The following is a 15,822-nucleotide window of genomic DNA, read 5'->3' on the forward strand; positions in this document are numbered from 1 at the left end:
CCTTCCTCTCCATGTGCCCAGACAGGATAGACATGTTCTCCCACAATTCTCTGGAAAGAATTCAGAGGAGCACAGCTTACTGCAGCACAGAGGACCATGGAATGTGCCCCCAGAAGCCTTAGTGCCACTCACAAGTATGTAACAGTGCCAGTGTGGACACTGCAGCTTGAGTATTATTGGACATGTGGCTGCTCTCATTGGAGCTAGACTAACTCAAGAAGAGTAATTTCAGTTTCAGTTGCAATGAAGATGTTTATACCCTGGGCACATGTGAAGGAAGTGAGCAAGCACTTCAGGGATTTTTCTCAGCCCTGTGCTATTAACACCCTCACTGCTGGTACAGGTCATATTGGGGAGGGGAACATGAGGAGGGAGGGAAGGGAGGGAGAAGGAGGATAGAAGCAATTGTTGGAATGAGGTAGTAACTTACATCAGAAGAACAGGAGTTCCAGGTGTGTCTGCTCTGGCTGATGTGAGAAGGAGCTATAAAACTCTGCTCCAACATAGGCAGGAGCTGGTGGGGCCTTGTCATATTGAGAGGAGTCTTGCATTTCAGTTCAGACGCAGAAAAAAGTATGGTAGACTTGGCTTAGAAAATTCATAGCAAGTCCTAAAGATGAAGGCGTGGAGGAAAGAGGCAGGTGGTAAGTCTAGAAAACTTGCTGTGCCCAGTGACTATGTCTTCAGTGTCTGCTTTTCAATGAGATTAGTTATTTCAAAAATGAAACAGATGTAAGAAGTGAATTTGAGGGTCAAGACAAGAACACATTTATATCCAGATATGGCTAAGTCAGACAACATACCATGTTTGTTTAGAGATTTAGTGATTTAAAAGTTCTGTTAAGATTAGACGAAAATTTCTGTTCTGTTAAGCTTGATGCATATAAAAGAAGCATCACAAGCCACTGACAATTTTTCAATAGTTCTGCCCAATACTCCTACTATTTTGATGTCCGATTTCTATAAAAATTCACATTAATCAAATGTTATTTTTATGTAGGATATTTAAATAGGATTAATTGTCATTATAGGGACCAAATCCCAAGATTCTTTTGCAGAACCAGGGCAACCCGTACTGGACACAGCAAACCCCCTCCCCTCCCCAGCAAAATTCTGTAAATCTCTGTACTAACTAAACCTCTTTCTTTGGATCATCTACCCCTTGTAGCACAAAGCCACTGCTTGCCAGCCAATATACTGCTTGTCATTTTCTCAGCCTGTCAATAATTCAGAGGATAGCCTATGCAGTAGGGCAGTTCAGTGAATGTCATGGTGTTTGCAACAGCTTGCTCAAGATCTTACCAACTCAGAAATGTTGGCAGAGCTGCCTGCAGTCTTCCTTCTGGCCACTAGAGTCCACTGTTTTGCTTAGAGAGTAAGCAACCGCTGCTGTCTGTAGTTACTTCCCATCCTTCCTTAAGCTCTGACAGTCTGACCAATGGTGCAGAGTCCGACCAGCGGAGCTGGACCTATAGAACCATGGTAGCAGCAACTTTAAACTCACCTGCCCGTTACTGTTCAGTAAAGGGGGAGTAATTCACGTATTAAAGAACAAATCACACATGACAAATGCTAGTCAAGTAATTTAAAGCAGTTCCTAGAAGATGCTCATATACCACAGGATGAAGGTGGTAAATATACCTGAATAAAACAGACTATAGGGTAGAAATTAGGAAAGGAGAAATCCAAAAAAGGGTATTAAAAAAAATATTCCACAACAGAGAAAGATTCCAGTCAAGTATATGGATCCTGCACCAGACCAGTTTAAAAGCCAGCTTCTCCCAGCTGGCCCCTTTAAATTAACCTCACCCAGTTCCACACTGATGAAAAAAGACTTTTGCTGACAAAAAAAAAAAAAGTTTTTGAATTTTGTTTAATCAATAAAAAAGTCCTTTCCTCCAGGCATCTCTGCAAGGGTGCAATCTTCCTCCACTTCCGGAAGGGTCAGGTCAAACCATCTCAATCCTTTTTCACCTGTGCTGGGAGAGGCAAGCAGTCCTTTTCCTACTAATGTCTCTCCCTACTAAGAAGAAGAGGCAGATGCCATGTTACCCTCTTTCACAGAACTTGTCCTGGTCAGTTAACAGAGAGGGGAGCATTGGCCCATCCTACACTACAAAGCTACTGGTTCCAGGCTTAGCAGCCTGTTCCCTTACTCCCTCATCCCCCATCTTACCCCATCTATTACACCAAGATCACTTCTTCTCTCCCAGTATCTACTTCTGCTGTTTCTTAGGCCCTAGTCTGCTTCATAATTTCCGGAATGGAGTAGCCTAGCCTCTCAGACTTCCCTCCTCTGGCTGGCCCAGTATAGATCCCATTTTGGTACATACTGTACATGCACACAATAAAACCCTCAGCCCAAACAGCATACAATCTATTCAGATAAGTGCAACCTCTCTATCCCTTGCCTAAAACAAACCTGGTTCCCTAGCAGGCTGCAGATAGGGAGCTAATGAAGCCAGCCTATTTGCCGAGGAAAGTTCTGAAAAATATTTGAAATTACTATTACTTGCTTTAGGTATTTCTGAGTACACCCAAAAAATATACCTTATTGTTACACCATTGTTTGAGATTTGACATGCTGTCATATACAGGAGAACTAGGACTACAGTTACAAAATTGGTATTAACAAAATATATCAAACCAAAGCAAAAACACTCTGATATTTTTATATTTAGATAGAAGTAGCAAGAATATAAAGCAATGAAATACTATCACTTCAGTTTACAGACTCATTGCCACATGAAAGTTTCACAGATTTAAAACAGAGTGCAGGAATGCCTATCAACAAGACTTACATGCAAAATCTTATGTGATCCAGACGTGAACCTAACAAAATTTCTTCACACAAAATAAGTTTGAGAGGCCAGAAACACAGAAAAACCAAACAATTCCTCTCCAGAAACTGCAATGACAATAAAGGTGAACTACAGACACTAGAAATTAAGAACAAACTCCTTGCCCAAAAGGAAACCTGTTGTAATTGTCGTGATATAACATACCCCTAATGCAACTCAATGCCCCTCCAAAGAGCAAAACTATTGGTTGTGGTTACCAGCAATCATTAGTAAATATAACCATTTTGCCAGAGTCTATAAATGCAGAAGCGGCTTCAAAAGTCTATACAATGCCTTTCAGAGTATTATGAGAAGCCGGTTCAGTGAAGACTCCTCAAGCAATAGTGTACATGGTTTTGGTGTCACATGTACATACTTTATATAACAGAATAGTACACCTCTAACCCAATAGAACATGACCTGATAGAACATGAATTCAGATATAACGCGGTAAAGCTGTGCTCTGGGGGGGAGGAGGGGGAAGAAGACAGCTGTGCACTCAGGTGGATCAAAGCCAATTCAATATAACGCGGTTTCACCTATAATGTGGTAAGATCTTTTGGCTTCCGAGGACAGCGTTATATCAAGGTAGAGGTGTATAAACCAGGCAAAGAGTCGTGCACTAATCCAGCTGAAGTAACCAACTACCCACCCCCAAAAAAAAAACACCTACAGAAAGCTCCCACCATAAAACCACTTCCACTACACACAGCTCCACATTTTCCATAGTTATTGGGAGAAGAGGCTAGGCAAATATGACCCAACACTGAATTCTTCAACTGGATCACACATACACCCTTCTTTAGGCAATTGGACTGGGATCCATCTAAGTCTGGCATAAGAAGAATACCTCCCTCCCCAGTTATTGAGGAAAGGACTAAATACACTGCAATAGTGTGGGAAGAACCCTCTACTAGTATAAATTTCAACTTTATTAACATAAATTTCACTACAATTTACATATATTATACCCCAAAACTAGCTGCTTATGAAAGTGAAGAGAACTCCTATTGTCCATGATTTCAAGTCCCAACGGTTTAACAGAGACCTGTGGTTTGAGGATGCCCAGTAATGCAAAGTGTTGAAATCATAGGAACATAATGTCTGCCTTCTCCATATTCTAATATGTATTCAAAGAGGTAAATATGACATTAAATTTATAAAAGTGGCACTTTACCTGCAGAAACAAACAAAGGAAATCTGGCCTCTCTCCCCTAGCAAGTCCAATTACATAAAGAACACACACACACAAAATTCTTCTAGAAGAAGCTTACTACCCAGCTAGAGAAAATGGAACCCAGTTCACACAGAGTTGGAAGCCCTCTAACCATGCAGCAGAGACAGCATTGGTACCAGCCATGCAAACTTTCTTACACTTCCTGCTAATGTGCCACAACCATGACAGCATGTCTAGTAGCAAGACAGTAGTTTAGTCTCCATGCCCTATCTTCTGGGACATCTAACAAGGGTTCCAGTTAGTGCCCTGGTATTTTGAGATAGTGATTTTTGTGACATGGTCATCTGCTGGACAGAGGCCACCAGCTCAGTCCACAGGGACTGAAAGCAAACTTATTGAATAAAACACTTGTTTTTAAAAAAACATATATGCTTTTACTAGTGTCTAACAAGTGATACTATAGTTTTTTTGTTGTTAAACATACAGTGTACACCAGATTTAAGTAGGCATATCAAAGCACACCTTTTTCTGATAGGCCATCTATCAAATAACATGCTTACTAATATATGGAGGTAACCAGGTATAGTAAGTAAATCTTTTTAAAGCTTGTATATGCACTTAATTGATTCTTACAACAGTTAGGAGTAGTACAGTGATGAACTAAGATTTCTATGCATCATCTGCTTTGCAACCTCATGAATTCTTCAAGTTCAAATTCTTTTTAAAAAACATTAAAGAGCTGAAAAATTCAGAGGCAAGAAAAGCACCCAAAAAGCCAACAAAAAAACTAAGTTTTGTTACATAGATCACTAAGATACAATAAATAGAAAGTGAAGTCTGAAACGGTTCTGAAATTGCACGAGGGAAATAAAGACAAACTAGATACACACCGGTATGAGTGAGAAGTGGAGTTTTCCTCCAGTATTATTTGGCTACTGGTGGTCTCTGTTTTAAGGTTATTGACATATCCTTTTTAAACATTTGTGATTATTTGGGGCAAGCTTGAACAAATTGTGATTCCCTGTGTAAGCAGAGTCTGAATGAGCTCTCCCTTGACATCTAATGGTGAGCTGTGGAAAAGAACTTCAGGAGCTGATCTCATTTGCATGGGCACATCCACCCTGCCTAGGTGCTCAGCATGATGGGATTGTGTAATCAGGCACAGACTCACCCAGCAGCTCCTCCTGCTGGTCATTTCGGGAATTAGCTCCCCAGTCATCGGAGCGCCTTCTGCAGGCCAGGTGTCCCACCGATTGTTGGCCCCCTGTGTCCCTCCTGGACCCCAGTGCCCTTGTCTTGGGTGCTGCCCCCTGGCAGTACCCCACTTTCTCTGGGTCTCCCCACCCAGGGGTACCCCCACCCCGTATCCCCACATCACCTCAATCATGGCTACTGTCAGTCACCATCTAGCCCCCGCGCCCTGGGGCAGACTGCAGTCTATCAGCCATCATCACAGACCACAAGGGGTTTGGACTGGGTGCCTTTACTACCCTCAGGCTGCCCCTCTGCAAACCCAATACCTATGTGGGCTCAGGACCAGGCCCTGCAGCCTGAGGAGCAGCTGGCCTAGGGCTTCCCAGCTCCTAAGGCCTTTTCCCAGCCCTGCCTCCCTCTAGGTCCCTGGGTGAGTTCCCCAGCAGCCAGGCCTGTCTCTTTCTCCAGTCAGAGTGAGACTGCTGAGCTTCTGGTTGCCCTGGCCTTCTTATAAGGCCTAGTTGCTCAGTTTGGGGCATGGCCCCAGCTGCAGCCACTTCCGCCAATCAGCCAGGGTTTTGCCCCCTTTCACAGTCCCAGCCCTCTGCAGGGCTTTTTCAACCCCTTCAGGGCTGGAGCGGGTGTTCACACAGCTACAGATTGTTTGCGCCCCTTCTCCATGAGCCGGCTGCACAACTTGCAGCCAGTCCACTTCCAGACTGCGCCATGGAAGCATCTATACATGCTCGTGCTCCACATCCTTCACTTCCTCACCCTCGCGTCCTGCCCTGATACAAAGTGGTGGGACCTCCTGCCACTTCTAGAGGGTGAGGAGCCCTGGTGGGCCTTGGGACCAGGGTGGAGTATAGGCTGGCCCGCCGAGGATATCAGCTGGCAGCTCCTTTACGGGGCCATGAGTACGGACATGTATTTGGCGTGGTTTACCCCCGTCCCAGACACCTGCCCCTTCTGCAGTGTGAGGGAGACTCTGGTGCACATTTACTTGGAATGCGCCAGGTTGCAGCCCCTGTACCGGCTCCCTACAAATATTCTGTTATGTTTCTGGCTGCACTTTTCCTCTCACTTCCTTCTCTACACACTCCTTATCCGTGCCTCCACAAAGTCACAGGACCTCCTCATCAACCTCCTCCTGGCCCTGGCTAAAACAGCCATCTATAAAACCAGGGAGAGGAGGTTGGCCGATGGAAACTCCTTTGACTGTGGGGACTGTTTCCGATCCTCTGTCCATTCACATATCCGGGCAGAGTTCCTCTGGGTGGCATCCACTGGCTCCCTTGATGCCTTCAAGGAGCAGTGGGCACCGTCCAGGGTTCTCTGCTCAGTGTCCCGGTCAGGATCCCTTCTTTTGACCCTTTGACCACACTTCTGTCCCTGTTATTTCATTAGTTGTCCCCTGGAATCCTTTGGTTTCCAAGTCCTGTAGATCCTCCCTTTAGGCTTGTCATAGCTTCCTACTCAGATTTGAATCTTAGCGTTCATAAACTGAGAAGCTAGCATGAACCCTCTAAGCTTAATTACCAGCTTAGATCTGATATCGCTGCCACCAGACAGGAATCAGTGCCTGTCTCACTCTGGTCTCCCCAAAACCTTCCCTGGGGAACCCCCAAGACTCAGAATGCTTTGAGTCTCACAACAAAGGGAAATAACCCACTTCCCTTCCTGCTCTTACTTCTCCAGATTTCCCGCCCTGGGTATACTAGATTCCCTGCTTCAATCCCTTGAAACACAAAAACAGAGAGGACAATTTACCTTCCCCTCCTTCTTTTCCCCCTCCCAGTCTTTCCCTGAGAGAGACAGTAATCCTGGCACAGAGATTCCTATCCCCTTGCCATAACTAGAAAAAGAAAGTCAACAAGTTTTAAAAAAAAGGAAAGCTTTATATAAAAGAAAGAAAAAGACAAAAAAATAATCTCTGTATCAAAGTGACAATACAGGGTCAATTGCTTAAAAGAAAATATGACTAAACAGCCGTATTCAAAAAGAAATACAATTAAACATTCCAGCAACTACACAAATGTAAATACAAACAAAACATATAAAAGGCTATTGTTGTGTTAGCTTTGTACATACAACTGGGAAACAGAAGATTTAGAAAGGCTGGAGATAGATCCCTCAATGGCTGAGAGAGCAAACACAGAGACAAAGACCCAAGACCAAGAAAAACCCACAAATTCCCTCCCTTAAGCTTTGAAAAATCCGGTTTCCTGATTGGTCCTCTTGTCAGGTGTTTGGTTCCCTTTGTTAACTCTTTATAGGTGAAAGAAACATTAACTCTTAGCTATCTATTTATGACAAGGCTGGGGAGGGGGAATCCTTTAGCAGTGGCTGGGCTTCCGCCTGCCCATTTCCCGGAACCCAACAGGTACAGATTGCTTGCCCAAATGATCACTTATGGCTGTATTGGATCCCCAGTCTCCTTGTTATTGGGGCAAGAGTAATAAAGGGTTTTTATCCTTGTTGTGTGAATCGAGGGCAGCAGAACTGTACCTAGCATATCCCGATGGAGAGACTCAACTGAACAGCACACGCTAGGCAGGGGACATGGGTTCCTAAGCCCATGAGTTGAGAGAGCGTGGGGACAGGTACTTGGTGGTGTGGGCCCCATTTAAGGATCCGAGACACCATTTGACCCCTCCTTCTCTCTCTACAGTTTAATAAAAGAGCTAAGTTAGACTCAATTGAGAGTCTTGTTACACACTTCAGAGCTGAGATCACTGATATCTAGGTCTAAGTATTAGACCTACTTTCGGACAGTGTCTCTATTGCAAGAGACTGCCCAGTGTGCACCAGCAGTGAGGCTCCCTCACAGAGGGCTTGGCTACATTGGCACTTTAAAGCGCTGCAACTTTCGCGTTCAGGGGTGTGAAAAAACACCCCCTTGAGCGCTGCAAGATGCAGCGCTGTAAAGTGTCAGTGTAATCAGGGCGGCAGCGCTGGGAGCACGGCTCCCAGCGCTGCACGCTACACCCATAAGGGATGTGGTTTACAAGTGGCGCTGGGAGAGCTTTCTCCCAGCGCTGCGGCTCTGACTACATTCACACTTCAAAGCGCTGCTGTGGCAGCGCTTTGAAATTTCTAATGTAGCCATACCCTAACAGCTGAAATCACTGTGATCACTGTGAGAGCTGTGTTAAGTGATGGGCCCTGAAGACATCTTGGTGCAGCCAGCAGGGTGGCTGGCAGAGAGACGCAGCCAGAAGGGCCCTGCAGAGAGATGCAGCAATCGGTCAGCAAGCAAGTGCCTGAAGCAGTGGAGCATGTAAGGTGCCTCCTTTCCCCACCTTTCACCCAGGGTGAGAGGTGAACTCTAAAAACCTGAAGGGGAAAGGACACTGCCCAACTTACTTGGGTGTGTCTTTTGCTCATGGTATATGTTTATGAACCATAGTTGTGGTGTTTTCCCAAATTAATCCTGAGTTACTTCCCTCCTTTTATTAAAGGTTTTTGCTACACTCAAACTCTCTGCTTGCAAGAGGGGAAGTATTGCCTCTTAGAGGCGCCCAGGGGGTGGTGTGTAATTGTCCCAAGTCACGGGCTTGGTGCTCAAGCCTGTTTTGTGTTGCATTGGTGAAAAGGAACCCCTAGATACTGAGCCTGGCCCTTGTTGCTGCTGGCTCTACCTGGCAAAAGGATTACACCTGAAAGGCAATAGAAGAGGTCATGACAGCAGATCCTAGACATTTTATATATAAAAAGAAAGTCAAGATAGAAAAAGAATAGTTTGACCATATACAAATGTGAAATCTATAAAATAAGCCACATTAGAGAAAAGATGGCCATTTAAACTGTCAAGTGAAACACTAGAATGCACACTTGCTCTCTAATTCAGAGCTGCATGTATCAGTATATAAGCCTTAGGGGAAAAACCACGTTAGCTCCTGTTTAACTGTTGATCACTGAAACAATTAACATCTTTCAAAACCTGGCATTTTTAATGGACATAGCCTCTTTCAGTGATTGTGTTCCATCCCCTCTTTCATTTTATTTTTTCTTATCCTTATTTAAAAAAACAAACAAATTAATTAATTGTTTTGGATCAGTTATTCTATTTTTTTTTATAAATATGTTAAGAATTTATAGTCATATTGCAGGAAAACATTAATGGAAATGTTAATAAAACTATAACCTTATTAGGATTTAAGTTCACTAACTTTGTATTATGAAGCAAACTAGACTACATAGTCCTCGAGAAGGATAATCAGTGAGTGCAACACAGGTAAACAGAGGAGAGGAGATGCCAACCAAGTGAAGCTCTGTTACTTTCCTCCTCCGTCCCTCCCTTCATTCATTCATTCAGCTCCATTTAATAGCAATGCTTCTCCGGCACTTAAAAAAGAGTTTTCTTTGAACCATGATGCAGCATTATCCTCTATACCTTCCCTACCTTAATGTCCCACACATGTCAGTAGAATAGATGATACCCAAAAATATGCAGCATTTTTCATAAGTTTTCTGGGAGTAATAAAAATCACAGTGTACAACAAATGGCTTTCTTTGTGTAATTCTTAACACTACATACTTCACTATAACCAGAGATGAATTTAAAAATAAGATCCCTTTCTAAAGGCAAATGAACTAAATTAACCCATAGTCAGCAATGCTGAAAATTGAACTCCCTACTTGCTACTCTAAACACCTTATCTCATTTCTTCCTACTCTGGTCTATTTGTTATCACTAAAGTTATGCTCCTGGCCTGCCATTTTGAACATATCATCACCATCCTCCTTCTCAAGCCTCTCTAGTAGTTTTCTTGCTTCCTCCACAGCTTCTACACGATACCACCTTTAACTACATATTAGCACTTCATTGACTTCTACCAAACACTGATAGGACAGCCAGTGCCTAAAAAGAGCCTTCCATCTACAGCATCACCTATCTTAGTAACCATCTATTCTCTACTAACTCTGTTGATTACAGTGCTATCCACTTATAGGAATTTTTTTCCCAGAATGCCTCTTTGGGACTGACCCCTTAAATTTTGTAAAAGTAAACATCTGTAGTCCTAAAAGGGGGTGATTTTAAAAATAGCTGCCTGTTGATCCACTGCTTTCTCTTCTAGTTGGTAAGTACCCTACTTCTTATGATGTTTTTTCTTGAGGTAATAGTACGCTTTTCTAAATTTCCTTTCTGAATTTATTTCAGTTCATTTCATATCTCTGAGTGTAACAGGCTCTGCCTCCTCTCGTAATCTTCTTTGAATCTACTCTTTATGCTCAGCCTAGTCTTTTCTCTGTTTTAAGCAATCTCAACTCTCCTTCAAATTCATTCTTTGACCATGATTCTACCAACTGTCCACCACCCCATCATTCTGATTCAGACTTCTGATTTTGTTCATTTTATAGAGCAATAAGCTAATAACAAACCTTAGAGCTAAGAAGCCATGTGTTCAGTTTAACTGCATAATCCCTTTGTGTTTGTTGTGTCTACCCTTTCCATGCGGTGACACTTTAACTATCCAGACTCTAGCCTTCCAACAGGGCTTCATGCAGATGCAAGGTCTGTCCTTGCAGAGTTAGAGTATTAGTTGGTAAGCTCCTGGGGGCAAGAACTTTTCTCTGTGTGTGTCTGAAATGCCTGCTACACTAATTGTGCTTTATAAAGAATAAATAGAGTAAAACTAGAAGCCTGAATCAATTCTGTTCCTCGCCTCTCTGTTGATATGTGTTGCTCTTCTTTGTTTCCATTTCATTTATCTAGGTTTCCTCTCCATACTGTTGCTCCTTTCGATTTCTCTGGGGCCCCTCTTCCCTGCCTCCTGGTGCCCCTCTCTACATACACCATTTTTCTTTCGTTTGTCTGCTTTTCTCTTGTTTGTCCCTTTACCCCACTTTCCTCTACTAACACTGTTTTAATTCTCCTGCAGAGACACCATTGCTTTTCCCTTCTCCCTTTTGAAGGGCTCCCCACAACTCTGTTCCTTCTTCAAGCCCCCCTCCCCGCCCCATCTCCATTCCAATCCTCTGATACTGTGGCTGGGTGATACTATTGTTAGTGCCTCCTCTTAGGTTTTAAAGCCATCTTCATACATACCCATAAGTATGCTCCAACCTCATTCTGTCTGGGCTTGCTTCCTACCTCCACAAACACATCTCCCCTTCTAGTGCTGGACTTTCCCTTCCCTTCCCTTTCCATCCCTCTTTGGAATCTTCATTCCTCAATTTCTGCTCCCCATTTTCTCCTCAACATACATAAGAACGGCCATACTGGGTCAGACCAACAGTCTGTCTAGCCCAGTATCGCATCTTCCGACACTGGCCAATGCCAGGTGCCCCAGAGGGAATGAACAGATCAGGTAATCATCAAGTGATCCATCTCCTGTCACCCATTCTCACACTGAACCCCCAACTTCTGACCCACCTACCCCCATTTCCTGGGCCCTCAAGCTGGTCTCCCTTGTTATCTGCTCCACAAACTCACTTCCCTCTACCCTCCTAGTCCAAATTGTTTCTGCCCCTACTGGACCTCCACTTATCTGCTCCATGTGTTCTCACTTCCCTCCTACTTCTGTTACCCTCACAATCCTCCCCCAACACCTCCTTTTGCCACTTCATGTCCTCTGCCCTTCCCACTCTCTTGATTCCCTAGTTTCCTGCTCTCTCAGGAGTGCAGTTCTCTCTTTCCCAATCTCTGAGGCTCCCATTTCTTTGCCTGCCTTCTGGTCCCTATACTGCACTCAAGTTCTCTATTCCTCGATTGTAGTTCTATGCTTACCCTGTTATCTGACCTTCATCCTCTGTGTTTCTTCTGATCCCCTTGTTTTCTGCTGTTTGGTCTCCTTTCCCTGCTTCTGCCCCTTTATTTCCTTCTCCCCTCCATGTGGAACTCCAAATTGTCTATCCTTCCTCCCCAGCTTTCTAGAGAGACTATTGCTAGTCTGTCATTGAGAGTGATGCAATTCACTGTCCTTGGGTGGGGGAAACAGAAGCTGTTTGCTGTTTTGGCTTCTTCCAAGAAGGTGATGTGTGAGACCAAAATGCTGCAGTGGTGACAACAGCTGAAGTAGAGGGGCCCTATTGATATTTGACAACTATGCAGCCCCTTAGATGTCTCTCTAAATAAAGCTATTTCATTGTAGTGCAAATGTTTAGCAGGATGTACAGCACTGACAATGTAGAAATAACATTCAACATTAACCACATGAAAACCTGGTTAACTAACAGTTAAAGTTGCTCAAGTGTATTTCCTATCAATTCAAAGACTAATTATCAAAGAAAGCACCAGTTCAGGCAACACTAACATGCAGATTAACCACAATTTGTATCTCTAGCCACCCAAATAATTAAAATGCTCAAAACACAATCAGATTGTTCAGCTCTACAAAATACTCCGCAATTTAAGGTGGGGGAATTGGAATTTTTTACTGTCAATCTGGTGTTTAACACAACTGGGCCCTGATCCTTGGTAGGTGCTACTGCAATGCGGAAAAAAGAAATCAGTATTGGATTAACTGGTAATTTCCTTTATTTTTAATAGTTGCATTGACAGGAAATGCAGCTGAGCACTGTGAGCTCTACATTAACCCAGTGAGGTTGGTTGGTTTGACTACTTTTTTTTTTTCTAAATGTTGGGGTAGTTTGGAGTATTTGAAGGGTGTGGAAGAGACGGGGATACTGGGGGCTGGTTTGCAAGGTGAGGATGGAAGAGCCGAGAAAGTGAAAAAAAAAAAAAGGAAATCAGCTGTTGCCACCAGTTAATTAAACAACATGTGCAAAAACCTATTAAGACACAAAAATCCAGTTCCGTTCTTAAAAAGGTAAATTTTTCTTCCTTTTAAAAAAATAAAATACATCTGGGAACTCAGAGTATTGCTAGATTTTAAAAGAGCAACTACAAGGACTAAGCACCAAGAATAGCTTTCTTGAGGTCCAGTTTAAAGGGTACAAGCAAAACAAAAGCACTTGGGGTTAGCACAGTGGAATCCACAAGCCATAATGAAATAAAAGGGATAAGCCTAATCACATCTTCCTAGACATTTCCTGATCTACTTACATATCTGGGGTTTTAAATGAGTAGTTTCTAGGTATGGTACTGATGATTGTTTCATACCTGGCCCAAGCTTCTCACAGCATAATTGCTCCCTTGTCCACCTCTCCCTGGGAGAACAGCAGGCAGACAAAAGGAGAGTCATTTTCAACTTTTCAAAAGTTCTAGCCTTTCCCTTGGCTCTTTTGGCCAGGTGCCCACTCACTTCCCTTTTACCTAGGCATAGCAGTGTGAATTTTTACCCCTTTACAGGTAGAGCAATTAGAGAACAGCAACTAAGAAGGATTTTATAATTACTGGCTGGCTGGGTATCCATAAAAGGGAGTTAGCTCCCATATGTAGCTGGGCCTGCAGAAAATCTTCAGCAGAGGGAGATGAAGCAGCAGCTAAAGCCAAGGAGCAAGCTGTCTTGGCTTACACTCATCACCAGACCCATCCTGCTCTTGTGGTAGAGGAGGAAACGGACTGGTTGGGGTCTTGTGTTCCTTACTAGGCTGTGTGGGATGTGCTCCCCCTTACCAGGGCTTGAATTACCTACTGGGCTCTGTGAGATTAGTTTCCCTATAGAGGGATTCAAATGCCCTTGGGCTCCATACCTCCCGTCAGGCCTTTTAGCTCCTCAGGTCAGGTAGGTGTGTGTGTGGGGGGGGGAGGGGGTAGGAAGTGGTGTCCATCTCTTTGTGGCTCTAAAATGATGCCATTTACAATAGAATGTGGAGATCTGACAGCCTCTTTCATTACTACATGCTGTGATCACAGTGAAATAAATAAAGTTGAACTTTAACTCATCATGAACCATTATTGGGCACTGAGAAGAATGCAGCATTCCCATCTCTGAGTTGCTGTTTCAAGCTCTGCATAGACTTTTACAGACATTGCTTCATTGGTTTTGGTTTCTTTAATGTTTTCAAGGTTTTCTCCATAATTGTAAGTGAAAGCTGAGATTCTGCAGAACAAGATGACAACCTCCTACCTCCAAAAAAGTGCTGGTTTGCAAACCCAGTCCAAAGAGTATCAGGATTGGAAGGGACCTCAGATCATCTAGTCCAACCCCCTGCTCAATGTGGGACCAATCCCCAGACAGATGACCTGATCCCCAAAAGGCCCACTCAGGAATTGAGCTCACAATACCGGGTTTAGTAGGCCAATGCTTAAACCACTGAACTATCCCACCTCATATTGTGAATACCCTAATGGGATAGGCTAATGTCAAGGCTAGCCCCACTACAAGGGACTTCATGTTTTCCCCTACAATCAATTGCACACATGCACTGGGATAGGATTTAACATCTATGAAAGACATAAACAAATCTGCCCATCACATCATATCATAATCCTAGACTTTCAGCTGAGACAAACTCCTGTGTATACAATGCCTATAATGAGGCCTTTGTTGGGGACTTCAGGCACTGCTGTAATATAAATAATAAGGCAATATAAATAAGGTCCCCGCTCACTGTGTATGCCTATTATTGACAGGGACAAAGTGTGGGGACAAGATGCAGGGAGAGTGGCAAAATTACTTGACAAGCCAAACTAGCAGTTTACAAATTTATCTGATTTCCTGAGGTCGGCTGAGAGTGTGATCCTGATCTGAAAGACTTCACCAGGTCTATTTGAATGGAACTTCTTTTCTTAAAGATTCACATGTCAGGGAACATGTTGTTTTCATGTATGATGATTAACTCAGCAGGAAGCATGGAGGAAAATCAGATTTGGGAATGGGAAATGTAGTAGCTAGGATCCTTGGCGGAGGCAGGGCAGGAGGACCAGTAGTTAACTTTAGATAATGGAATTAGCTGCTAGACATAGTTCAGTTTTTTTTAGTTAAACTAGATCATGATAAATAAAAGGAATATTTGTTGTTGTTGTGTAAAATTTAGAACGTGGCCTGTTTCTGAGACATTAGGAGATAAGTATAGGTGTGTGAAGTTTGGAGAAAATGGGAACTGTTTCTTTAGTACCATGGGTTGGGGAAAATCTTTTAAAAAGGCTCACTTTTAAACCTCAAAAGTTAAACAGTTAACTGCACAAAGAAGGAAAGGCAGTTGGCCTCTGAAGAGTAGGTGGGTTTAAATTCAGACGCCACATTTAATCAGTGTGAAACAAGGCCGTTTTAGTCCGTTTTCAATCAGCAGACCTCAACAGTTACCAGCAATGGCTCCATCACAGGATTTTCGTACTGCTCTATAAAAGATTCGCCACCCCACTGAGCCCGTTCCCTTCCAACCCAGTTATCTTTGTAGCGAATAGTGTGCTTGGGGTGCCACTGTCCGCTTTGTCCTTTGCACTCATGTATTCCTGGCTGTATTCTTTAGACAGGTCTAGCGGGATTTCTCACTCCCAACTACTAGGCGCGCCCTGCGGTCGCTGAAGGAATGCGGCGTTCACCTGCTTTTCTTTCTAGAGATTAGCCTTCGCCCCGCCCTTATGCCCCCTTCAAGCCGTCCAGACCAGAGCCGCTCCCCTGGCCGGGGTACGAGGGCAGAGTCTCCGCGCTCGCAGTCGGCCGGCGCGAGGTGAACACACCGGGAACGGAACCTCCTTGGCTCCCGGGCACGTTCTAGAACGCGCAGACGCCGGCTGTCACTGTCACACAGTCGGTA

This window comes from Chelonoidis abingdonii, chromosome 2 (assembly GCF_003597395.2).
Source record: "Chelonoidis abingdonii isolate Lonesome George chromosome 2, CheloAbing_2.0, whole genome shotgun sequence".
In the NCBI taxonomy this organism is placed as follows: Eukaryota; Metazoa; Chordata; order Testudines; family Testudinidae; genus Chelonoidis; species Chelonoidis abingdonii.